Source organism: Planococcus citri, chromosome 4, assembly GCF_950023065.1.
Source record: "Planococcus citri chromosome 4, ihPlaCitr1.1, whole genome shotgun sequence".
Classification (NCBI taxonomy): Eukaryota; Metazoa; Arthropoda; class Insecta; order Hemiptera; family Pseudococcidae; genus Planococcus; species Planococcus citri.
This window is the reverse complement of record NC_088680.1, coordinates 46,182,717-46,210,226: the sequence shown is the minus strand read 5'-3', so window position 1 is coordinate 46,210,226 and position 27,510 is coordinate 46,182,717. Positions and strand designations below refer to the sequence as shown.

Sequence of the window (27,510 nt, the reverse complement as noted above, 5' to 3'; positions counted from 1 at the left end):
TTTTTTAAATATTTCCCACATCTGAGTCCGAATTTTTCTTCAGTCCTCCCAAATAGTGTTGGTCCTCTTTGTGTAAAGCCACTCAGAAATGTAAAAAAATTCAAAATTGAAGTCTGTAAACTTTTTAATTTTTTTTTTTTCATTTCTGGCCAAAATGCATATTATTTAGAAATAACCATATTTCTAAGAAAAAACGTTCCTCGCTCCCCCTCTCGAGAAAATATGATGGAGCCCTCTCTATACAGCCCCTCAAAATTGAAAAAAAATAATTGAAAAGTATAAAATTATAAGTCCTACCTACACGTAGGTAGTTTTGTTATTTCAAAAAAAAAAAATCGATTTCTGGCCAACCTTTTGAGAAAAAACGTTCCACGTTTCCCCTCCTAAAAAACTGCTGGTTCCTTTGTGTACTTAGAACACTTCAAAGTTGAAAAAAATTGCTGAAAAAAAAATATACTTTTGTGAACTTTTTTCCAAAAATTTCGTTTTCTGGTCAGAACTTTTCTAAATAATTGGACCCTCTTTTCAAGAAAAAACCTCCCCTTGGCTCCCATGGTTTATTTTGAAAAGGAGGTTCTAGGAGGACTGGAAGTCTTTTTTTTGAGAATGGGTTATTTGAAAAAATTCGGGCTCAGAAATTGAAAGTTTTCGTTCATTGCAATTTTCCTCATTTCTTTGCACCTACCTCTTTTGCGAGCCTTCTTACTTGGAAATCAAGATTTCTCGGTAGACTCATGGAGATTTTTTCAACATGTACGTTTCTGAAATTTTTAATTTTTAGAAACTAGCGTCAAAAGGCACAAAAATGTTGAAACACTTCTGTCAAAATGTTGACTCCCTCCCTACTTCCCCTCTTCTTTGCTTTCGAGGTGACGACTTCTTATGCACGTGAAAATCAAATGTCATATCTCTAGAGGGGTGGCCCAAAATTCTTTTGAAATTTTCCATCAGTGCGGTAAGCACAATGATATAATAATTTTTTTAAAGTTGCACATGAGTTGCACCAATTTTTGCTCCACCCCCCCCCAAATATATATATGCTGAACTTTAAAGTCAATAGTCTAAATTTTTGAAAAATTTCAGTCATGTCTCCCTCCCATTTTTTCCACAAATTTTTAACATTTTTAACCACCACCCCCCCTCCCTCTTTAGAAAACCTTTTATATTCAAAAAAAATTAATTTGGAGTGTTCAGTGAGAATTAAAAAAAAAATTAATTATCCCCTCCAGAGTTGGAAGATAGGTACATATTGAAATTTGGGAATAGATACCTATACGATCATATTATTCGGGTCATGGTCGGAAGATCGACTCGAAAATTCCTTGGGTACTTGGGTAGGTATGGTTTTACATCAAAACTAACCTTTCGGGCCCGTCTTGTCTAGTTTGGTGAGAGTGTGGATTTCACCAACTCACCCTTAAAGTCTCTACTTACACTCGTAATTTTTTTCAATTCAAAATCCAAAAGTTGATGTTATTTTTTATGAGGGGTAGGGGAATTATTTCGGCTCCAAAATAACAAAATTTTCTTGAAATATCAAAAAAGGTGATTTTTCTTGTTTTTCCCATTCTCTAATCTTCATTAAGATGGCCTTGAACAAAACTTTAAGATCGCTTCTCACTAATAAGTAGATATTTTTTCCACTCGATAATTTTTTAAAAATCGAAATTCCCATAATTTATAGGTACCTCTCATACGATGAAGTACCTACGTATATCTATCTGCACCTCACACGAACGACACGTATAAAATCGCATCACGCCGAATTATTAACCTTAACAAGGGCGAAAGTTAGATTAATTTCATTTATAACGTGATAAGATTAACAATGTAGTTATTTTAATTTCGCGCGTCTCTTGCGCGTCACCGGGCCCGTGTAAAAGTATACTGCACTAGGACGAGGGGGTGGCGTGTAGGTGGGACGGCGACGTTCGAAATGGAAAAACGAGCTCCGAAGTGACGAGGCGGTTGAGAGGCGTACTTCACGGAAAATCTGCAAAGGGTTAAAAGTTAACAAGTTTTAGTCCGGGAGTAGCTTTCGTTTTGTTTGCTGTTTATTCATTTGAATGAGATGAACGTAGACGTGATGAGATACTCATCAGGGTAACAGGAGATGAGGAGCTAGACATTCGGAAATTAAATTTTCCTCGTTATCCGTTAAAACAATATGAAATTCAAAAGGGTTCTCGAGTTTTATCATGCCCTTTCCTCTTGAATACTTATTATCAAAATATATACGAAATGAAAATTCGTATTCTGGCAAACTTTTCATGACGCCGGCGTGCCGTATTGCTCGCCTTACTCCTTCTACGGTATTTTTATACTGTGCAAAAATTATCAATTCCTGAATTTTCGATTACGTATTCCACAAACAGACGTATATTTCGTACCGACGAATTTTAATTAATTTTTTCATACCTCTATCGCGTTAGCTGTATACTGACGAGGGAGGGATCTCGTAAGGAAGGAAAATTTTTGGACAAAAGTAAGATAGGCAAATCGAAAGAGCACGCAATAATACGTAGGTACATCGAAAGTCAAAATTTTGGAGGCTGAATGTGTATTTTTTGATTTTTGAGGGATCTAAAAAAAATTAAAGGGTATTCCTAGTTAAGATAGGTGAAATGGCCCTGTTCCCAGATTTGGAAAATCATGATGGATTATTGTTGGGTACCTCCAATAAAAATTTTCGAGTGGAATTTCCGCCCCCCAACCTACCCCCTTGGTTTTTGCGTGAAAAATTCTGTACTTATCCGTGAGTAATGTGGATAAAATTCTGGTACCACGTGGAATGTGTAGGGGAAGCCTGGGCCTTTCAACACGATTTTTTTTAAAAATTTTTATCATAGTGGTGGGGGTAAAATTGACAAAAGAAAACTTTGAACCGCCACAGCTCCGAATTGAAGGGTTGGGCACCAAAACTGTTTTCGCCAAAATATGTCTTTTTGCATGTATGTACTTTCTTTCTGCCAATCCATAAAATTGAAATTTTGTCTGCAAAAGGCATATTTGCAAAAAACACTAAAAAATACACGTTTTTCGCGTTTTTTTGCAAAATTATGCGAAATATGCGAAAAATGCATAGATTAAAAAATGTTGAGCATCAAATTTTACTCTAGTAAACGTGTTCTAAAGGTTGTCAAAACACTCATCTACTGAGCTAAGCACGCACACGCACCGCGTCTTTGCAGCAAAGTCTTGAGATGAGGTATTTATGCCACATGCGCTTTCCGATAATTGTCACGTTGGTCGTGTCGCTACATATATGGGGGGCGAAAAATCGCTACTGCAAACTTGTCAAAAATTCCTGCTTATGCCAAAATTTTCAGAAAATTCTTGTTTTTGTCAAATTTTACTGTTTTTGGTCACATTGTTGAAAAATACATTTTCTTCTGACATTGCCAAAAAAGTTCTAATATTTTTTGAAAAATGAACAAAACTTGCTTTTAGCCAAAATTTTTCATAGCCAAAATTTTCAAAACTCCTGCTTTTTGTCAAAATTGTCAGCAAGTTTTACTTTTTTTAACAGAATATTGTGGGAAAATACCTTTTATTCACCAGCTATGCAAAAAATTCTGTTTTATGCCAAAATGGTCAATAAAATCTTGTTGTTAGCCGAAATAGTCCGGAAGTACAGCTTTTTCAAAAATTGTCAAACGATTTGTGCCTCTTCATGGTCAATTTTGGTCGAAAATTTTTTCCCTCTCATTGTCAAACCAAATTTGGATCAAGTTAGTCAATTTTTTTATGGTTTATAATTTCCATTGAAAAATATAAATTGCATAATTCATCATTTGGTTATTTTTGGAATCACTTTTTTTCATTCACTTTCTTGAGAAATTGATCTGATTTTTCTATAATCGCGTAAAGTACCTCTTGATTTTGGGACAATAATCTGATTTTGAACCCATCTATGATCTAGAATGAATTTTAGATGAGTTTTTTAGTATAATTTTGGGATTTTTTCAAAGTTTTTGAATTTTGGTAAGATTTGTTGAACATGTGTGTATGGTACCTTTTGGATTTGAAAAAGATTTGGTTTAAATTTTTGAAAATTGAAATTCAAATCTAAATTTGTATCATCTACAATTATTGATTTTGAGTTAGATTATTGAACAATTTTTGGGTAATTTGCCCATTCTTGGTAAATTTTTGTAAGTTTTACTTGTGATATTTTCATTTTGAAGGATTTTTTTCACCAAACTTTGCGGAAACGTGTTTAAATTATTGAACAGACTTTGAGAATTGCAACTGAATCGCTCTGACCTCAATTTGAATTTTGTTTGTATTTTTTCATTCACAGAGCTTGAGATGTGCACTTTTCAGAAAAGTAATTTTAGTGAAATGAAAAGTGAAAAGTTCATTGAAAAGTGTGAAAAGTTGTGAAAAGTAAATCGTGTGAGCCTCATTTTAAAGCTCTCTGTAAGAGCTTCGAATTGATGTATTTTTGGCCTATCTAAAACACAAAAAAACCAAATCATTTTTTCTCACCTAGGTACTTAATCGAATAGTGGTAGTTTTGAGCCTTTCTAGAGCCTCTAACATTTTTGGGTTTTCCAGTTTTGAAAAAATGTTGTTAAAAATACCAAAAATGGGTGCTGAATTGCGAAGGTGGAGGAGTGTTAAGAGTGAAACTTGATATTTGACTTCATCAATGAGGTCATGTGATCTCTGATGAGTAAATTGATTGGTCACTCGATTTTTTTTTAGTGAAAACTGAAAAGTGATGAAATGATAAAGTAGGAACTTTTCTTTTCAACTTTTCATTGAAAGAAAAGTACTTTTCTCTTTTAACTTTTCAGACTGCACATCTCTACACAGAGCTCATGATTACCATTCTTGCTAACTTCAGTAGATGAGTGTTTTGACAACCTTTAGAACACGTTTTCTAGAGTAAAATTTGACGCTCAACATTTTTTGTTCTATGCATTTTTCGCATATTTCGCATAATTTTGCAAAAAAAACGCGAAAAACGTGTATTTTTTAGTGTTTTTTTTTGCAAATATGCCTTTTGCAGACAAAATTTCAATTTTATGGATTGACAGAAAGAAAGTACATACATGCAAAAAGACATTATTTTGGCGAAAACAGTTTTGGTGCCCAACCCTTCAATTCGGAGCTGTGGCGGTTCAAAGTTTTCTTTTGTCAATTTTACCCCCACCACTATGATAAAAATTTTTGAAAAAAATTGTGTTGAAAGGCCCAGGCTTCCCCTACACATTCCACGTGGTACCAGAATTTTATCCCCATTACTCGCGGATAAGTACAGAATTTTTCACGCAAAAACCAAGGGGGTAGGTTGGGGGGCGGAAATTCCACTCGAAAATTTTTATTGGAGGTACCCAACAATAATCCATCATGATTTTCCAAATCTGGGAACAGGGTCATTTCACCTATTTTAACTGGGAATACCCTTTCTCCCGAAAATGCAAAAAAATCAAAATGACTCCAAATTGACTCAGAAAGCTAGAATTTAGTAACCACTTGCCTCATTTTCGATCCTCAAAATCGATTTAAAACGGTTTCAGATAGCAGATTTTTGAAATTTGGAATTTCCGCAAAATTTCACCCAATTTTGGAATTTATTCAAAATTTGAGGTTGTTGACTTGAAAAAAAACTTACTTGTAACCTTCATCCCCGATTTGCAACTCACCTGCCCTAATGAATTCAGAATGTCAAACTCATTAGCAGGATTTAATTTTCAGCTTCCGAAGTTGATTAGAACGCCTTCTGGAGCAATTTGAAATTACTGGAGAAAAATAAATTTTCACTGGAGGCTCCAGATTGGTTCAAAAATGGTGGAAATCGATTCGAAAAATCCACCCCAGCATAAAAATGGATTTTCAGATTCATGTCTTTTGATTTTTCTTGTAGAAAATTATGCCTACAAATGGACAATTTTCATCAATAATTTTTTAAAATAAACATCAGCATCACCAGCTCAAAATTCGGTTCAAAGGTGTGGACGTCATGATCTTCCAGTGAGCAAAATTTCAGCTCAATCGAAGTAAACGTCATGAGTGGCAAACTGTACCCTTGTTAGTACATAATAACAAAAATCCATCCCTTTTGAGCACTTCCACTTAATCTACAACATCGTAAGTATATATTCGACACAAACCTAAATTTCTAATCTCCATCAGGGTTCCAGATACCGCCCATCAGCTTATAACGGTAAATGTATTAAGTTATTAACACTTGGCCAGCATCCGCCATAAATCAAATTCACACGCGGTGAAAAAATTTTCGTCCGAATATCTGCCGAGTCATTTTGAAAAATTAAAAGGAAAGTTTAATATTGTGTACTTGCGGAGCGCAATTAATGCCGGGCGCGTATTTTTGCGCGAGGCTCGACGTAATTTCCCAGCTCTTCTGACTTTCTAAAGTGCAAATAGGTGTTCAACTTAATGTACGGTAAGCGAGTAATTAGTTTATGCCTATTAGTTTTGTGTAACTATGGCGGCATTTAATGACAACAGGCAATTTTTAAATGTCAGTCTCTTAAATTGAACTCGACCAGAACATTATGACTGATGGAAACGGATAAAGGCGAAAAAAACCGAGCACCTTCAACCTTCGGTGATTAACGATATTTGAAAAGTTTAATAAAGTTATTATAGCCGACCGCGTTTCGACCGAAAGTCACGTCTATATCAAGGACGTGGCGGATGAGGGCAGGGTGTATTTCTTCTGCTGCTTATGTGTATGATGGTATACGTCTTGTATGCTGCAGTATGATGCATGTTGCGCATTTCTTATCATCGTAGAAATATGTACGATGTGTTAATCGTTTTATGGTTCGGTGTGGTCAATTAATGTTTTGCGATTTGCGAAGAGGTTGTTAGTTAGAAAGGCAGAAAGCAACAAGAAACTAAAGGTCGTGCTTACCTGGATAATTCTGGTGTATAGTGGTGTCTGTGATGCGTGATTGTGGAAACATATTTCCTAAAAGGGGTTCCCATCTTGTAAAAGATTGAAAATATTTCTCCAAAAAATAAGTCCTTAAATTTGTACGTCAGAGTGAATTGTTTGGCAAAATTTCACAAGTGAAGTGGCGTTTCAAATTTTTATTCAAGTATTTATTTTTTCTAATGTAAAATTTTCTTTTTGTAATATATTTATTTTATTCTGTTTCATTTCGAATTCAGAATGGATAATTTCCATGTTCTACATATTTTTTCAAACGAGGTTCTTGGGTGTCTTTTAACTAAAATTAACAAAACCGAGCTCTCTTGACCGATTTTGATCAACGACCTCTTGATATAAAGGTTCCAAAGTGTAGATGTGATGTGCAGGTTTATGTTGAAAATTCGAAAGGTTACACCGTAAGCTCGAAAAAGCCTAATAATCGATTTTGCCGTATTCGATGTGTACACAATTTTGATCAAATTCAGCGGAGACCTTCATTTGGAGTTGAAAGTAAACCAGAAAAATTTCTAGCTTTGGAAGGGCACCTGGTAGCGAGATATGAGCCTTCAATGAGATGGAATTTTCGAAAACATTGTACATTTAAGTGCTGCATTTTTCCATTTTATTAGTTGAGACCAAACAACAAGTCTTTGACACGTTTATAAACAATTCCGATAGTAAGTATTCTGTCATCTTTTCAGCATTTTAAATAATTTTCACTTCAATTTTGCTACATTTTTGTCATTAATAATTTCACTCAATTACTTAACTGATAAGCCAATTTATGTAGGTAATGTAGCAAGTGCTGCTGCCAAGCCCAGAAGCACGTCAAATCAATTATGGTACATTTTTGGTGCTTTGCGTCAACCGGGAAAGAACTTTTTATGAAATTTGATTTTAATGTGGGGATATTTGTACTTATAATATTTACAGAAATAAAAAATGAGTTTCGAATTCAGAATGGATTTCAATGTTTTACATATTTTTTTAAGCGAGTTTCTTGGGCCTATTTTAACCAAGATTAACAGAACAGAACCGACCTCTCTTGACCGATTTTGATAAACGACCTCTCGACGATAGAACGGTTCTAAAGTGTAGACGTGCAGGTTTATGTTGAAAATTCAAAAGGTTTCACCGTATAAGCTCGAAAAAGCTCAATAATCGACTTTGCCATATTCGATGTGTACATTTGTGTACACAAAAGAAGGTGGATCGCGAAAATAAATGTCAACGGATTTTGACCAAACTCTGCAGGGACCTTCATTCTGAGTTGAAAGTTACTCAAAAAAAAATGCTTGCTTCGAAGGTGTCCTTGGGGGCGAAATAATAAAGAGCCCTCAATGAGGGAGCATTTTCGAAAAAATCTTGGTGTTTTCGCTTTTGCCTCTATCCAACCTGTTTTGGTAAAAATGACCCAGTCCCAAATGAAAATTTGTTTTTTAATTTTAAATACTGGCGATGATTTTTTAAAATTTTATTCTAAGTTTCATTAAAGTAAGTTACAACTCCGTAAGTATGTAAGTTATATTATATTTTTTTGATTGGTACTTCTGATAAGTAAGTATTCTGTTATCTTTCCAGCATTTTAAATAATTTTCACCTCAAGTTTGTTAAATTTTTGTCATTAATAATTTTACTCAAATTGTTATTAATTCATGTAATGTGCCACGTGCTGCTGTCAAACCCAAGGCCGCATCAAATCAAATCACATGTTTTGTGCTTTACGTAAACCTGGAACGAACTTTTTATGAAATTTGATTTCAATGTGGATGGACTTATAATACGTAGGTATCTACTAGAAATGAAAAATGAGTTTTTATCTTGAGTAGTGTCGTTCAATGATATTTTAATTCATTTCCCTGTACTTACTCAAGTAATAAATTCAGCTAATTTTTCATTCTCAATTTTTCCTACCAATGGATTTAAAAAAAAAAATTTGTATGATTTTTTCAAAGTTGTAACTTTTATCTACTTTTTCAATACATTAAGTAGGGTAAAAGCAGGTAATATGGGGTTGCTAGTAATATGGGTACCCGCTTTTTTCGTATTCTATGGGTGCTATCCAACAGGAAAAAATTTAAGGAGTGTTTTTAAATGATTCTAAGATGATCTGATCAGACCCGGAGGCGATTGGTCACGTGTACTCTTTTTTATTCGTCGGTGGTGACTTTCTCATGCAACCCCAAAACAGATACGTCAAGTTTTTTGAACGTTTTTGCGAAAAATACATATTTTTTTGAAATTTCAAGTAGAGTGTCTGAAAGAGCCATGATTTTACTATCTATTTCATACTTTACTTTTTCAGTGAGTCGTTTTTCTGAATTGAAAAAAAAATAGAACATTTTTGGCGTTGAAATTTTCACATGCTGGTAATATGGGGTACCTTGTTTTTTCGCAGATTTTTGACATATTCTGAACCAAAACACTAACAAATGTAAAAATGATGAATAAAAATCATTTTTCCTGTTTGTTTTATTCGTTTATTTTAATTTTTACAAATACTTCATGTTATCTGCCATTTTTTGGTGAATTTTCAACAACTTTTTGGAAAAATCAAAAAATTATGAAAAAAATCATGGGAAACCATGGTTTGTGCGTGACATAAATGTAAAAACTGGAGAACATTTTTTTTGGCTTTTCAAAAGTCATTTTATTGTAGTTTTTATTGGTACCCCATATTACCTGCACTTTTTCAAAAACGTGAACTTTGAGCTTTTTTTCAAAAAAAAATTAAAAATAGTAAAAATGATTTTTAGTGGCCACAATTTTTATCACAGATGGGTAAATGTTTGAACTTTCGAATGTCGCAAAAATTTTCATTTTTCATCAATTTCTCTCCATTCAGGAAGAGTTTGAACTTATGTACCCCATATTACCTGCACTTACCCTACCTATATTCCAACTTTTGAATCTTTTTTTTTAGTCCACTGAGGAAGGAAAACTACTGTAGGTATCTTGAGACTTGATTTTCAAATTACCTGTTTTGAGAAAAATGGCCCAGTCCTGAATGAAAATTTGTTTTTCAATTTTAAAAAGTGATGATTTTTCTTGGTTTTATTTTAGTTTTATTTATTTTTGCGGTAGTATTTTTTATAACTCACATACAATTTTTAACCATTTTTATGGCAATTTTTCGCTTACTTTCGGCAATTTCAATGAATTTTGCTTATATTTTTAGGCCATAATTGCGGTGTTGGCCCAAACTGTTGCATATCACTTAATCGATTATTCATCATTTTTTATTAGTTTTTGTTCATTTTGCTAGTATTTCATGAATTTTTAAGTATTTAATTTTTTAGTAAACTTCACGTAAATAAACCTAATTTTTTGTGACGTTCACAATCAAGGGTGGCAACCTTCGTATTGCCTGTGTTGCCACTGCCAGTAGCACCGCGGGGAAAGTGACTGGCACAACTCTGAAAAAGTCTGGCATTATGGGCTAAAGTCAGGGGTTTGGAAAAATTATGAAATTACGAAAAAATTACCTCAAAAAGGTTAAACAATAGTTATTATTGCTGTAATGTACTTCCATAAGTTTAAACTTGAAAATTTAGGTATATTATATATTATTGAAGGAAATCAAGAATTTGATGGATATTTGGATTTCAAAAGAACAAATTATCGTGTTTCAAATTTTGTTTTAAATAAACTGTTCTGTTTTGTTAACTTTTATTGAATAAAGGTGTAGAAATCACCCTTTAGGGGGAGGGGGTTGAACACTACTTAAATATTTAAGCTGCCACCACTAGTTCACATAAAGGTATCTAAGTATATACCTATAGTTGCATCATAGAACAACAATCATTATTCTTAACAAAAATTACACTTTTTTTTTTTGATTGGTACTTCTGATAAGTAAGTATTCTGTTATCTTTCCAGCATTTTAAATGATTTTCACCTCAATTTTGTTACATTTTTGTCATCAATAATTTTACTCAAATTGTTATTAATTTATGTAATGTGCCACGTGCTGCTGTCAAACCCAGGGCCACATCAAATCAAATCACATGTTCTGTGCTTTACGTAAACCTGGAACGAACTTTTTATGAAATTTGATTTCAATGTGGATGGACTTATAATACGTAGGTATTTACATATCTATACTAGAAATGAAAAATGAGTTTTTATCTTGAGTAGTGTCGTTCAATGATACTTTAATTCATTTCCATGTACCTATTCAAGTAATGAATTCAGCTAATTTTTCATTCTCAATTTTTCCTACAATGGATTTTTTAAAAAAAATTTAGTATGATTTTTTCAAAGTAGTTACTTTTATCTACTTTTTCAATACATTAAATACCTACCTATATTCAAACTTTTGAATCTTTTTTTTTTAGTCCACTGAGGAGGGAAAACTACTGTATGTATCTTCAGACTTGATTTTAAAATCATACAGGAAATCTTACCTTGTGATAAGTGAGAATACATTTATTTACCTAAAGAAAAATCTATAGGTACCTATCCAAAAAAAAAACACAAATTTTTGAATTTTGGGTCGACAAGGTAGATAAGTATACTCTTGCAGAGGTGATAATATACTGACCTCGAGGCCTTATTATACATTTCAACATTCCTAAAATTAGTTTTCTCTTCTAATTAATTATTTTAAGCCATAGGTATTCAGTCTCATAATTGAACTGACCGGCTATAAACATTGTGGGAACATATTTCCTAAAAGAAAGGGGTCCCCATCTTGAAAAAGATTGAAAATGTTTCTCTAAAGAATGAAACTCCTCAAATTTGTATTTCAGAGTGAATTGCTTGACAAAATTAGACAAGTAAAGTGGCGTTTGAATTTTTATTATTATTTTTTCTAATGTACCTAATCAGTCCGCTATCATTACTTCTTTTTTTCATTTAGGTATATATATTTCATTTTATATGTATTGTTTCAAGTGAGTTTCTTGAGCCTATTTTAATCAAAATTAACAGAACCGACCTCTTTTGAGCGATTTAATGTAGATACGCACGTTTATGTTGAAAATTCGGAATGTCTCACCGTAAATGTACCTACACAAAAAAGGATGGATCGCGAAAAAAAAAGGTCAACGGATTTGGACCAAACTCTGCAGAGACCTTCACTTCGAGTTGAAAGTTACTGAAACGAATTTCCAGCTTCGAAGGTGCTCTTGGAGGCGAGATATGAGCGCTCAAAGAGGGACATTTCCAAAAAAATTGTACGAGTATAAGTAGTTTTTCCGCTTTGAGCTCTCTCTAACCTGTTTTGAGAAAAATGACCCAGTCCTGAATGAAAATTTGTTTTTTAATTTTAAAAAGTGATGATTTTTCTTGATTTTATTTTATTTTTGCGATAGTATTTTTATTACTTACATACATACGTATAATTTTTAACCATTTTTATGACAATTTTGCTCATTTTCGTCAATTGCAATAAATTTTTGCTTATATTTTTTGGTCAGAATTGCGGTATTGGTCCAAACTACTGCATATCACTTAATCGATTATTCATCATTTTTTTATTAATTTTTGTTCATGTTGCTGGTATTTTATGAACTTTTGAGTATTTGATTTTTCATTATAAACGTCACTTTCCCATCAACTTCAATATTGATTGGTACTTTTAATAAGCAAGTATTCTGTTATCTTTCTAGAATTTTAAATAATTTTCACCTCAATTTTGTTACATTTTTGTCATTAATAATTTTACTCAATTAATTGTTTTTAATTTGTGTAATATGTGCCACATGCTACTGTCAAACCCAGGGGCACGTCAAATCAATTACATTTTTTGTGCTTTGCATCAACCTGGACAGAAATTTTTATGAAATTTAATTCATTCTTCTGTACCTATAGGTACCTTGTAAGTAATAAATTCAGCTAATTTTTCATTCTCAATATATTTCCTATACAATGGAATTAAAAAAAAAATTCATTATGATTTTTATAAAGTTGTTACTTTCAACTTCTATTTCAATAAGTACATTTTACCTATATTTGGGCGTACATACATCGCAAGCACAAATTACCAAAAAAAAAAAAGCAAATCGGAAGCGCAAATAAGTTTATGCATCGATTAGCGCAAATGCATAAAATTTATGCATCGCTAACGCCAACAAAGAATGCCGCGAAGGGTAAAATGTTTTTTAAAAACATTGCAGGAACCCAAAGTTGATTTTTTTTTTTTTTTTTTTTTTTTTTTTTTTGGGGTGTTTATAATTACAAGATTATTACACCCGTAAGGGGGGGGCTAGATTTGGTTTGTGAGGCCGATGTTTTCTACTAGGGAGATGAATTTTTGTATTTCTGAGGGATCGTCAGGGATAGTAGGTGGGTTTTCTTTTATCTGTAGTGTAAGTCTGTTTTGTTTTAGTTGGGGACAGTTGAAAAGTATGTGTTGGATGGATATGGGTTCGTTTCTGCAAAATTGGCATGAGGGTTTTGGTTCTTTTTGGTATAAGTGGTTATGAGTAATTTTTGTGTGGCCAATTCTTAGTCTGGTAATCAGGATTTCTTCTTTTCTGTTCAGGTGGCCTAGATTTTTCCAGGGGAGAGTAGTTTTTTTATGTTGGATGATTGCCTTTACAAATAAAAATAAACTGATGTATTTTTTTTTAATTGTTCAAAAGTCTCGCATTTTTGCCAAAAATCGCCAACAATTATTAAAAGTTTCATTTTTTTTACTCGTATTTACCAAAAAATTTCAAAAACTGTAGCTTTTTCGGTAAAAATTTCAAAAAAGTATATTAAAGTTTCACGTTTTACCAAAAAATTGCTAGCCTTGCTTCTTTTTTAAAAATTGTAAAAAATTCTAGTTGTTTCAAAAACTGACAAAAAGTTGTTTTTTCAAAAAAATTTCAAATTCATTTTTTTCTATTTCCTAATTTATTAAGTATAGAAAAATCTCGCTTGTTTCGCCAAAAAACGCCAAAAAGCCTCACTTTTTCACTAACAATTAATTTTTTAAAAATCGCTCTTTCGACAAAAATTTCAAAAAATACCATTCCTCTCCCTCCCAAAATTCTCAAATATTGCTACCTATTGCTGGAATTGTCGTATGCTCATAATTTTTAATCATTTTTATTACTACTCGTATTTCATTAATTTTCAAAATGTTTAACCAATCTTACTTATATTTTAAACCATTATTGTGGTATTTGCCTAAACTGCTGAATGTCACTCATTCGATTGAAACATATTCTTGTCTCATTTTATCGTTTCAAAAGCATGGCGATTGCGCCAGAAAACGAAACGATTATAACATTGTGGGCTTTCAGATAATAGTCACACGCTTATGATTAGATCGATAATGATAATTTATGGCAGAAAACATAAAATTTTTCAATAAAATAAAAATAGCATATTTTGCACAAACGCCTTGTTGGTATAGAAAATTTTTCATAAATTTTATAAAATTTTTGCCCTTTCATTATTTATTTATTAAAGTGCGTTTTAAATTCTGGCAGTGTAGTAGGTATTCTGTCATCTTTCTCACATTTTAAATAATATTTTCACCTCAATTTTTCCTACATTTTTGTCATTAGAAAAATATGTCCACCTTTAGATTAGATACCTACCTCTGCTTATCCAAAAAAATAAGATTTTTGGGTCGAAAAGGTAAATTTGCGGTAATTATTACTGCCAAGCCTTATATAGGTACTTATACATTTCAACATTCCTAAAATTAGTTTTCTCTTCTAATCAATATTCTACGCCACATTCAAAAAAAAAATTGTTTTTTGGTCGCAGAATTGAACTGACAGGCTGTAGTTATCCATACTATACGAGTAATAACTGCAAAATAACCGATCATCAGGCTCTTTCAATACGTGCTGATTAATCGTTGACCATTCAGAAGGTCGCCGTTTAACGTAATTTATCCAATGATGGGCACACACAGTAATAGATTGTACATATAACTTCTATTTTGAAATAATTTCGTCGAAAATCGACAACCCAATCGCCAATTCGAAATTCAAACTTGTCTTCGTAATTGTATTATTTATCGCCGTCTAATTTATGCAATACAATACGTGCTTATGCTTTATATTTTCGTCCCTATATATCCGCGTACTTTTTTCCCAAATACCCCGAATAGTATCGATTTCGTTTAAAAATTCATCAAAACTGTGCTTAATGGCAATGGCGATTAAACTTAATTCATTTTAAATTTACCTCGTTGTTGCGCATTTGCCCCGAATTAAACACTAATACAAAATGACACGTAAAACGCGTACCGACGTTCCGTATCCGATGGGAATTTTTCTACTACCCTTGTGCGTCGCGAGCTTCGCCTCATCTACTCGTATATTTGGCAATTAAAAATTCAAACCTATTCTACGACCGTATCGAAAGTTCGCGTGTGATGAAATTTAAATTTACGACATTTTCGGATATTTGATATTTGTTCACGGACAAATATAAGTGATTATGTGAACCAGAAAATGGATTCCAAGGACAATACACGAATTCTTATTCCTTTAGACTGAGAAGGTATTTTCCCACTGACCAGAAATTCTGTACATTTGAGACGTTTCGTTACTTAATTAGATAGACCTATAAGTAGAAATATATACGCTAGTTTGGCATTGATAATCCTAGGTTTCAACTGCAAAAGTAAAATGTCGGAATACATAAAACCATTCATTTGCGAGTACCTAACTTTCGTATATGATACTTTGTTGCTCTTCTAATTCTATAACAACTATACGAGTACACCTATAGGAAAAGGATGCATGTACTTGTTCGCTCTAATACTCGCGCGTTTGTAACTAGCCAACGACCAATGAGATTTATGGAAGATCGGACCGTCATGTAATTACATACTTGTGAAGTAAACAGATACTATACAGGTTGATGAGTACTATTATTAAATTCTATAGTGATTAACGCATGCGCATTAAACAGCACTTCAAACGATTTAATTCTAGTCAGCAACTTCGAGTTGTAATTATAAAAATGTAGGTACGCAACATTACAGCTCGAAATTACTTTTGTATATCTAAATGAAAAATAATTAGGATGAAGAAAGTTCTGAAAATGAGCGAATACTTTTTTGTATGTGATGTTTATATGTAGATAAGTAGGTACCCTACGTAAATGCTTAAATGCTAACAAAATTCTCGTCTTCCAAAAATGTACCTTTGATGCAGATTTTATATCTGCTCTTTGAGATTTGAGGATGAAGTCCCAATTTTTTAAATCCACGATTTTTATTGTAAAAGAGAATGTGAGAAAACTTTTTAAGTACAATGTAGGTATGTACAATCATAATTATTTGATTGTTCAGTGTCTATAGTCAATAAATGTAGAAATGTGATTGAAATGAATATCTTATGTTTTGTATCAGATAAAGTAGGTAAATTAAGTTTATTTTTGATCTTTGACTATACAGGGTGGACAGAAATATCGCGAACCCCTAAAAAGAGTTTTCTGCTAAGTATTTCAGTTGGCCACAGCCAATGATAATAATGATAGCATTTGATTGGTTGTTGAACCGAGATGATAATTTCCCACCAGGCATATGCATTTATTTCACGTTTCCAACCTATATTTTCAATGAAAAACTTTCTCTGGGGTTCACGATATTTCTGTCCATCCTGTAGGTATGTATAGATATAGGTAGGTACCTGTAGGTACTTACTTGGAAATAGAAAAAATTAGAGTACCTATATTTTTAATAATTATTAGGTAGATACCTACTGCATATTAATAAAAAAAAATTCACAAGGAATGACAATAAGATGTAAAAATATTTTTTGTTTTCTGTTTTTTTGAATGACAAGAGAATTATTTTTTATTTTTTGGTATTTTTATGTTTTCCTGCACTATGGAGTGAAGTTCATTTGATATTACATACTATATGAACAAAACCTGAACTGAGTGCAATCCGAATCATGATTCGATTCGAGTCGAGTCACAAGGCATAAAAAAATCTGTAATTTGATTCGATGTTTCGAATCTGTTTTTGTTTAAAGCTGTGATTCGTGATTCATAATAATTTTCAACTACATACTTATAAATCATCGTTCACGAATCATTTATTGCTTCTCGTTCTCTTCATAAAGAAGACATTACTTTTGATTTTAGCGACATTTTTACTTCAACTTTGAGATACTTTATCGAATGTAAACGATATTTTCAAGCGATTGTTGCTCAAATTTCAACAATTTTCAGTCATTTTCAGTTATTTTCAAGCTCATTGCTGGAGAACATGATTGTACTATGTGATCAGGTCTGATCAGATCCAGACATTTGAATGGATCTGACGAGACTTGAATAGATCTGATCTATAGATCAGACTCGATCAGATTCTGACATTCTCCAGATTCATGTTGAAGCTGACCATACAAGATTAGATCTGTTCAGAGCTAATTGTAAGTAATCAGATCCGATCATTTTCTCTTGAGATTTTACTGCATTTATAATTTAGCTTACGTACATCGTACATCGTGTAATTTTTGCAGAGTTTTATTCCACTTGATCAAAAATGTCAATGTAAGGGATGCCTTATTATCAGTTTTACATTAGATTTTAATGTAGGTAAGGTATAATTAATGAAATTATGATGATTAAAACTCGCATAAAATCAGATGAACATGGGACACTTTTAGATAAAAGGAGGAACACTTGGGTGCTGCCTTACGAGATAAATAAAACTTAAACATAGAAAAGTATCTAGATAATATGTATATGAAAAAAATTGTGAAAGTCTTGACCCAATCAACGAGCCTCTCCCACTAGACCGATTTCGCTTATTTTTGTTTTAAAAATGTCCCTTATAAGGTGAATGTAGATTAGATATGTAAATGTATAGGCACATATGAAACATTTAGGATTCAACATTTTTTAGTTTGAGTTTAAAAAATTAAAAATGCATTATTTTGAACATTCATAACTTTGGGCTTTCATTTCGCTGACATTTTGTTTAAATGTTATAAGATTTTGTATGTAGGTATACCTATTTGTTATCAATGTAATGAAATGAACGAACAACATTTTTCATAGGAGAAGTGAGAGAAAAAAAACAGAAAGAAGTGGATTGGTAAGGTGATCTTTAATAATTCAGGCTAATTATTTTTTTTCAATCGCTCAAATTTTTGAGTCAATTTTTTCATTTATAGACATTTTCAACTGGTCTCATGGCATTTTAACAAGTTTTAGCGCTGCTTTATGCAATTTTACCCGAATGTTGTTCAATTCAACTGAAATTTCATCGGTTTTTGATAATTTTTCAAAAACTAAATGCAATTTAATAAAATTTTATGCAGCTTTTACTGAGATTTGGTCAAATTTTATCACTTAATAATAATTAATAGTGATTTTATTTCATTATATCATTATTTTTTTTGTCATGTTTTCATCAGGTTTTAACTTTTGTATTTACTTACTCAATGTTTTAGGCGAATTTTGGTAAATTTTGCTGAAATGTCGTCAGTTTTTGGTTAGTTTGGATGATTCAAATACTCTATCAGTATTTTCGTGTCATTTGAAATGTTTTTTTTTTTCACTATACTGTACCTATTTAGGTTTCACTGAATTCTGACGTTTGGTTCTATTCCATCGGTTATCTATTGGTACCTCTACCTACCTATGTAGCCTAATGTTTTATCAATTGCAATACTTTTAGCCTTCTTTTTTCGTGACTTCAATTTCATCTTACAACATTTTAAGTAATTTGAGCTAAACTTAGCTAACTTTCACCAGTTTTTGATAATTTTAATCATTTTTAATATTTCTTTTTAGTGTTTTAATTCCATTTTAAACAGCTTCAAATGCTGTTACATATATGCTAAATTTGCGATTTTTTTTTCAATTTCATTTTTTTTTTTTTTTTTTTTTTGTTGATAATTATGGATGATTTTGATGTTTGTTGAGCATTTTTATGTCACTAATTGTAAGTATTTCAGTTGGTCACAGTGAATGATAGATAATAATGATAGCATATGATTGGTTGTTGGACGGAGATGATAACTTTCCACCAACCATATGCATCTATTTCACGTTGCCAACCTATATTTCCAATGAAAAACTTTCTCTGGGGTTCACGATATTTCTGTCCACCCTGTAGGTATGTAGATATAGGTAGGTAGGTACTTACTTGGAAATAGAAAAAATTAGAGTACCTATATTTTTAATAATTAGGTAGATACTGCATATTAATAAAAAAGAATTCACGAGGAATGACAAAAAGATGTATGTAAAAAGATTTTTTGTTTTCTGTTTTTTTGAAGATGGCTTCAATCTTTTTGATTTTGATGACAAGAGAATTAGGTATTTTTTATTTTTTGGTATTTTTATGTTTTCCTGCACTATGGAGTGAAGTTCATTTGATATTACATACTATATGAACAAAACCTGAACTGAGTGCAATCCGAATCATGATTCGATTCGAGTCGAGTCACAAGGCATAAAAAAATCTGTAATTTGATTCGATGTTTCGAATCTGTTTTTGTTTAAAGCTGTGATTCGTGATTCATAATAATTTTTAACTACATACTTATATAAATCATCGTTCACGATTCATTTATTGCTCCTCGTTCTCTTCACAAAGAAGACATTACTTTTGATTTTAGCGACATTTTTACTTCAACTTTGAGATACTTTATCGAATGTGAACAATATTTTCAAACAATTGTTGCTCAAATTTCATCAATTTTTAGTCATTTTCAGTTATTTTCAAGCTCATTGCTGGAGAACATGATTGTACCATGTGATCAGGTCTGATCAGATCCGGACATTTGAATGGATCTGACGAGACTTGAATAGATCTGATCTATAGATCAGACTCGATCAGATTCTGACATTCTCCAGATCCATGTTGAATCTGACCATACAAGATTAGATCTGTTCAGAGCTAATTGTAGGTAATCAGATCCGATCATTTTCTCTTGAGATTTTACTGCATTTATAATTTAGCCTATGTGCATCGTACATCGTGTAATTTTTGCAGAGTTTTATTCCACTTGATCAAAAATGATATTTCATCAATAGGGACACTGAAAAAGATCACAAATGCCTTACACCAGTTTTACATTATAGATTTTAATGTAGGTAAGGTATAATTAGTTTTTTTTTTCGAAATGATTAAAATTTTATTTCATTTTGTCAGTTTTTTCAAATGAAATAAATTATGATGATTAAAACTCGCATAAAATCAGATGAACATAGGACACTTTTATAGATAAAAGGAGGAACGCTTGGGTGCTGCCTTACGAGATAAATAAAACTTAAACATAGAAAAGTATCTAGATAATATGTAGGTACCTTATATGAAACAAATTGTGAAAGTCTTGACCCAATCAACGAGCCTCTCGCACTAGACCGATTTATTCGCTTATTTTTGCTTTAAAAATGTCCCTTATAAGGTGAATGTAGTTTAGATATGTAAATGTATAGGCACGTATGAAATATTTAGGATTCAAAATTTTTTAGTTTGAGTTAAAAAAATTAAAAATGCATTACTTTCAACATTCATAACTTTAGGCTTTCATTTCGCTGCCATTTTGTTTAAATGCGATAAGATTTTGTATTTGTTATCAATAGAGCTCGGATTTTTATGCACTAAAAAAGCCATTTTATGCGCATAAAATATGCATTTATTGTGATCAAATAATGACAAAATATGCCCTTATTCATCAAAATATGCACTTTTATGCAATATCAATATTGGTATTCATAGAAAGGATTCTTCATTTTAAAGGTATAGGGAAGGCTAGAAAATTAAGAAATTCAAAAATAAGAAATTAAAGTCTTCAATTTTACTTTAAATAATCAATTTTAAGTTAACATGCAAATCGCCTCAACATGGTGAAAAAAATTTAAAAATCGTTTTTTCAATTTTTCTCCCAGTTTTTTAATTTTTAATTAAAATGTTACCAAAAAAGTTTTTTTTTGACCAAAATTTCCAAAATATGACTGAAAAATGGAAAAAATGCGCAAAATATGACGAATATGCGCTTAAAATGTCTAAAATATGCATTTTCATGCATTTATGCCCAAAATATGCAAAATATGCGCTAACAAGTTGGGCTCATTTTACTCAGAATTATATGATTCACAAAAATCCATAGGATATGCGCGATCTTCTGCGATGAATGAAAATATGACAAATCATAAAAATCCGAGCTCTAGTTATCAATGTAATGAAATGAACGAACAACATTTTGTATAGGAGAAGTGAGAGAAAAAAAAACAGAAAGAAGTGGAGAAAATCAAAATACTGTGGTGTTTGAAAACGAAAATAATTATAAACACAAGGGAAAAAAATCAGTAATCACTAATCCCCTCCCCCAAGTAATGCTTGAAGTAAAATAAAACGAAGAGTGAAAAAGAATGGAAATTAATGCATGATGAATAAATGGGGAAATGAGTAAAAAAAATGATAATAGAAAAAGGAAGCACAGAAAAATAATTAGAATTGCATTTATAAAAAATTCAAAGACCTCAATTTTATTGGTAAGGTGATGTTTAATAATTCAGGCTAATTATTTTTTTTTAATCGGTCAAATTTTTGAGTCAACTTTTTCATTTATACCTAGACATTTTCAACTGGTCTCATGGCATTTTAACAAGTTTTAGCGCTGCTTTATGCAATTTTACCCGAAAATTGTTTAATTGAACTGAAATTTCATCGGTTTTTGATCATTTTTCAAAAACTAAATGCAATTTAATAAAATTTTATGCAACTTTTACTGAGTTTTGGTCAAATTTTATCACTTTATGATAATTAATAGTGATTTTATTTCATTATATCATTTTTTTTCATGTTTTCATCAGGTTTTAACTTTTGTATTTACTTACTCAATGTTTTTGGCGAATTTTGGTAAATTTTGACAAATTTTGCTGAAATGTCGTCAGTTTTTGGTTAGTTTGGATGATTCAAATGCTCTATCAGTATTTTCGTGTCATTTGAAATGTTTTTTTTTTTCACTATACTGTACCTATTTAGGTTTCACTGAATTCTTACGTTTAGTTCTATTCCATCGGTTATCTATTGGTACCTCTACCTACCTATGTAGCCTAATGTTTTATCAATTGCAATGCTTTTAGACTTCTTTTTTTGTGACTTCAATTTCATCTAACAACATTTTAAGTAATTTGAGCTAAATTTAGCTAACTTTCACCAGTTTTTGATAATTTTAATCATTTTTAATATTTCTTTTTAGTGTTTTAATGTCATTTTAAACAGCTTCAAATGCTGTTTTATGCTAAATTTGCGATTTTTTTTTCAATTTTTTTTTTTTTTTTTTTGATAATTTTGGATGATTTTGATGTTTGTTGAGCATTTTCATGTCACTAAGCATATTTTAATAAAGTTTTACCTGATTTTCACTGAATTTTTCTAAATATTTCCTAAAATTTCGTCTTTTTTTTTTTTAGTGTTTTTATATCGTTTTTAACATGTTTACGCAATTTTTTGTGCCAATTTTGCTAAAATTTGACGAACTTTTCTTTTTTATCATATTTTTATATGGCTGCGCCAAAGCTCAAATTACACGAAATGGTAAATAGTTGCCCATTTATAATTTGTTACTCAAAATCGCGTATTTCGCCTGCTTATGTTGACGCGAAGCGTTCATTCATTGATGTATCATTTTTTAAGTATGTTTTATATGTACCTATACGTTTTGACGCTCAGTACACTTATCATCGTTAGGTCATTGTACCTACAATCTTTTCGAAAAAACCAATTTCAGGGTCTGTTTTCTTTATACTGACTACTGTCAAAACACATCAAAAATTTGACGAGCGAGTCTTAAACAGTGCAAGTAAGGGTACTTTTACGTTATCAAAACTGCGAGGTGCTTATTTTTGTAAAATATTGTATTCGTTGAGCTGCGTTCTCCATTTACGTTAATTTATTAATCGTAATATTTAATTATGAGTAAGTAAGTATACCTATTAATTTTTCTTTTTTTCCCCTAATTGGCTAATGGTTGTTAGGTAAGTACTTCAATACGTTTATTTCTCATTCTTTTTTCCTTCTCCAATAAGATGGAAATGCAGAGAATTTACTAAATGAAAAAGTCAAGGTAAATTCAAAATCTTTCAAATGATTTTCGATATTTCTATAAAGATAAAGACATAATTTGTTAGGGATGGATTATTTCCGGCTGTGGGGGTAGTTTCAGTCAGGTAAAAATATACTTAATAATGAAAATAGTACCTAGGTATAGAGTAGTCCTATAAGTACCCTAAAGGAATACAGAGTCATTCATAATTACTCGATACGGATAATTCTTTCATTTTCTCATGATTTAGGTAAAAAAAGGCAAAGGTTTAGCTCGAACATGACAACAATTCGAAGCAGAATGGCAAGGGAACCAGAGAGGGGAAACAAAATCATCGAAGACCGAATAAGAAAAACGAAAAAAGTATACGCGTATCGCCTTACTAATTCGAACGAAGCACGATTTCTTATTGTAAGAATATTTCGGTATTACGCCGCCTTGTGTCTGATCCAGTTTAAATAAAGACTAATGATGCAATCAAAAGAAATCTATAGTTAAGAATAAGGGTTAGCAATATAATAGCAAGGTGGTACCAAGCGAAGGGTAGCTCCCTCTTCCACGTATCGTTTTTATTTTCGTGTTTCTTTTTTCTTCGTGTTCTGTTTTAGGTTACTCTTTTTTTTCTTCTTCTTTTTTTTTCGGTGTGCTTTTGTACGCGCGCGGCAGCTTCGGTAATCCCTTCGGAATATAAGAGTTCATGGTGTACGAGGGGGTATCCCCGGAACTCGCTGTTCCATCATTCAACTCGCGCTCCCATGATTCATTGCAACCAAGATGGATGATATCACCCTCTTATTCCCTCTTATCGCGTTCTTCTGCGTATAAACCTGCTTGACGGTAAACCGTTGGATCTTCATCCGGTATAACAACTTACCGAGTATTTTCGTCCCATGACAGTGCGGGGCTCGTTCTTTTTAAAACGTGATGGTGTTTTTTCGTTTTTTCGATTTTTTTTTTGTTTTCATTTCGTTTTTCTCTATTTTGCGACCAATTTTCACCCAACTCCTCGTTCTTTTTTAAAAAAGTAAATTGGACTAGAGATAGAAAAAATAATCTAATTATAAATAATAATTATCTCATGTAGGTAAATGAAAGCATCTCCCATTCTCCTGAATTTGAGATCATTGTTTTAAATTTATGCATTTTTGTCAATGAAAATTTTAATAATATGACTCAAATATTGAAATCGAACTCACCAAAGTCTCATCGAAATTTTAAATTCCAAATTGGCTCTCGGATGAGTAACGCTCGAAGAAGAGACCCATAAATTCATAATTTTAACGCACTGTGGTAATTACGATGGCATCATTTTTAAATTATTTCGCGGTTGCCAACGGAAACAATGATGGAACTTTTCAAAACAACCTCACGAATTATAACATATTGATTACTAATTTTGGGTCGTTTTGTTTTCCCCATTTGTACGTAGTTTTGTACAGTATAAGCTACGTATGTATGTACATCTACGTACCTAGACCTACTATACCACATATATACGAAAACCTTTGATATAACAAATGGATTAAAATACATACCACGTAAACGCGCCAAAGGGTCTTCGTCTCGCAGAGTATAATTGGTTTTCATAATACAAGCTCACGCGATATTAATTTTATAACGTTGGTTACCATAGTATTAATTTATGAGTTTACAAATGTAAAGCCGCCTATACAGGGTGTCAATAAATTTCGTTACAAAGTGATTAATATTTTTAACGTTTGTCTCGATAATTGAATACGCTTAAACCGTAATAATGCGGTGTGCGCGAAAATTATGGCACGTATTCAGCCGGCACCAGTTGTCAGGTGCAATGCTTTTACAACTTGTTACCAATGTTTTATAAGTATAAATTTCACCGCAGCAGTCGCGATGCAACGAGGTTTCATTTAAATTTAAAGTTCCGCAATAAAACGAAAATAATTGCGGAGATGGTTAAATTGAAAGGAGAAAGAATGAAGGAAAAAAGCATCATGTCGAATTATCCGTAGGAATTCTCTCGATTTCGGTCAAAATTCAGGATGTTTTTTCATCAATCGGAAATGCATTCGAATTCGAAGCGATACGGTCAAAAGGCTCGATCAAAGGGTAGGGGAGGGAGGAAAGTTTGCACGTATTTGAACACAGCAAATCATGTACAGGAACACAGCAAATCATGTACAGAAGAATGAATTTTTCTCTTCTATTTTTTGAGGTCAGAATTGTTGTAGAGTGAGGGGGGCTCACATGAAAAAATCGAATTTGGAATTTGAAATCACTTCTCTGAAAACTCAGCCAACTATAAGTAAACGTCATGCAATTTTTCCACTAATTCAGGACAAATTGGTAGGTACCTATCAGCGAATCCAAGTGGTATATATCAAAAAAGTAAATTGAAATAATTTGGGAACACTTTACCGACAAAACAAAAACTGAAAGCTTGAAAGGAGGGTTGGGGATGCATACCTAATTTAGAAAAATGCCATACGTTTGGTTGAAAGTGAAAGTTTTGATTCAGCAGTCAAACAGTTTTCAGAATTAACGCCTTCCAAAACATAGCTTAATTTAACATTATTATACCTATAGATAAGTTGGTACCATTTTTTTTTTATTGTTTGGATATTTTTTTTAACCACTTGATTGTTTGCCCCTTTTTAAACCTTCAAAATCTAAAAGATGATTTAAACAAATTCATTGATAATAAATTAAATTTTAATAATTATTATTAAATTAATCAAAAATGATAAAATTACTCCATCTAGTTTAATTTTTTTTAAAAATAGTATAAGTGCTTTTAAAACCAAAATATTATTGTGTTGTAAGCACTTTAAAAATAAATGTCAATGTCAATGTCAATGTCAATGTCTTCCCCTTCTTTAGAGGTAATCTTTCCTAAAATTCTTGCACCAAAAAATGCAAAATGTGATGAGAAACCATGACCAAATTCAGCGGAGATCTTCGTTTTGAGCTGAAAGTTACTCAGAATAATTTTTAGCTTCGAAAGTGCTCCCAATGGAGGGAAGAATTAATGGACTTTCAAAGATTAGGCATTTTCAAAAAACTCGTGTTTTTTTGCTGCTGTCGCTACCATCCTGTCTTGGGAAAAATAGCCCAGTCCGAAATGAAAGTATTTATTTCAGATTATACGTCGATCTATGCTATTGCTGCCAAAAAAATTCCGAATTTTTTGCTTTTTTTCTCGATTTTATTGAAATTGGTAGTAATGTCCAAAAAATTGGCACCACTGCGTTCCAAAAGATTTCCCCAGTCTTAGAAATGATATTTTTCAATATTTTGGTTAAATTAATGCGAAATTTTGGGAAGATGAAATTTTCAAAACCTGAATTTATCCAAAAATGAGCGAATTTAAAATTTTCAATTGTTATTTAGGAGAACACTAAAAGTGTTCTTGGATTTTGACAGCAGCAGCATATATAGATCGACGCGTAATCCAGATACTTTCATTTGAGACGGGTCATTTATCCAAAACAGGTTGGGTAGCGACAGGAGCGAAAAAACCGAGATTTCTTCGAAAATGCTTTCTCTTTGAGGGCCCATTTCTACTCTCCAGGAGCACCTCCGAAGCTAACATTTTTTCTGAGTACCTATAACTGTCATCTCAATATTAAAGCCTCTGCTGAATTTGGTCACAATCCGCAAACTGGGGGGGGGGGGGGGGGTGGCGATCCATCCCAAGGTACATACTTGGAGGTAAATTTTACGGCGCTTTTGTTTTTCTATCGCTTGATAATTTCAAATACCTGATAACACGATCTCTCTTGAGGGTCTCAAACTCCTAAAAGAAAACGTAGGTACCTTACGAGGTGTGATCAAAAAATTCTTGGATTGTTGTTCGTATGTCACGACTATTATAGCTAGAGAGTTGCGCTAGGTGCCATTCGATAGCTTAATCCTTCCTCTTTCCAACAAGCAGTTTACGAACCAATTTCATGCAGTGGTTCACGAACTAATGTGCTTTTAATGAGGTCACCTCAGAAAAGTTTTTCGATTTTTATAAAATGGAGTATAGAAGTGCAAAAAAAATTTTTTTATTTGAAAATATCACGAGATTCATTATCTAAGGCATTCTTATCCCCCTCAAAATACTCCCCCTCCGTTGCAACCACCTTCTTCCAACGTACGATCCTTTTTTCAAAGCACTTCGCGTATTCGTCGGGAGTGGGGCTGCGCATCTGTAAACAGGTGTTTCCGAGGAACCATTTTCACACAAATCCTGGTCATTTCTAAATCGTCTTTGAGAATTTTTTGAACGGTCCCATAGCTCAAATTGAAAAAAGAACTTGATTCTCAAATTGTCAAACATCTATTCGAACGAATTAAAGTGCCTACTCGAGAAATTTGCTCTGGAGAGCGAGCATTTTGAGGTCACCCCCTTCTGGCATCATCTGCAATCAATAACGGTCTTTCGCGAATTTCTGGTACCAAAAATGAACAGTAGTCCTCTTCACTGAATCACCAAAGAGCCGATCTCATCATTTCAAGACACTGCGTGAAAGATTTCCCGAGCAAAACACAAAATTGTTCGTTTTTTGAAAATCATCATGTTTACTGAGAAAAAAAAATCGAAAAACTATACTGACACTACCTCATTCAACCGCCTGTACAACTGAAACTAAACATCCAGACAAGGTC

At 32.3% G+C, this 27,510-nt stretch overlaps 1 protein-coding gene across 4 annotated transcripts in view; it reads right to left on the bottom strand.

The window, feature by feature from the left end:
• LOC135843516 (homeobox protein Hox-A7-like) overlaps positions 1-27,510 on the bottom strand; it is a 203,269-nt gene that overhangs the window by 97,079 nt on the left and 78,680 nt on the right. Inside the window, exon 1 of one of the 4 annotated variants that reach the window (XR_010558332.1) lies at positions 6,890-7,570. The exons of the other annotated variants lie outside the window; for them this stretch is intronic. The gene's annotated coding sequence lies outside the window, so the exon portion shown is untranslated. Of the gene's footprint in view, positions 1-6,889; positions 7,571-27,510 lie in introns of those variants that run through there. 4 annotated transcript variants of the gene reach the window in all.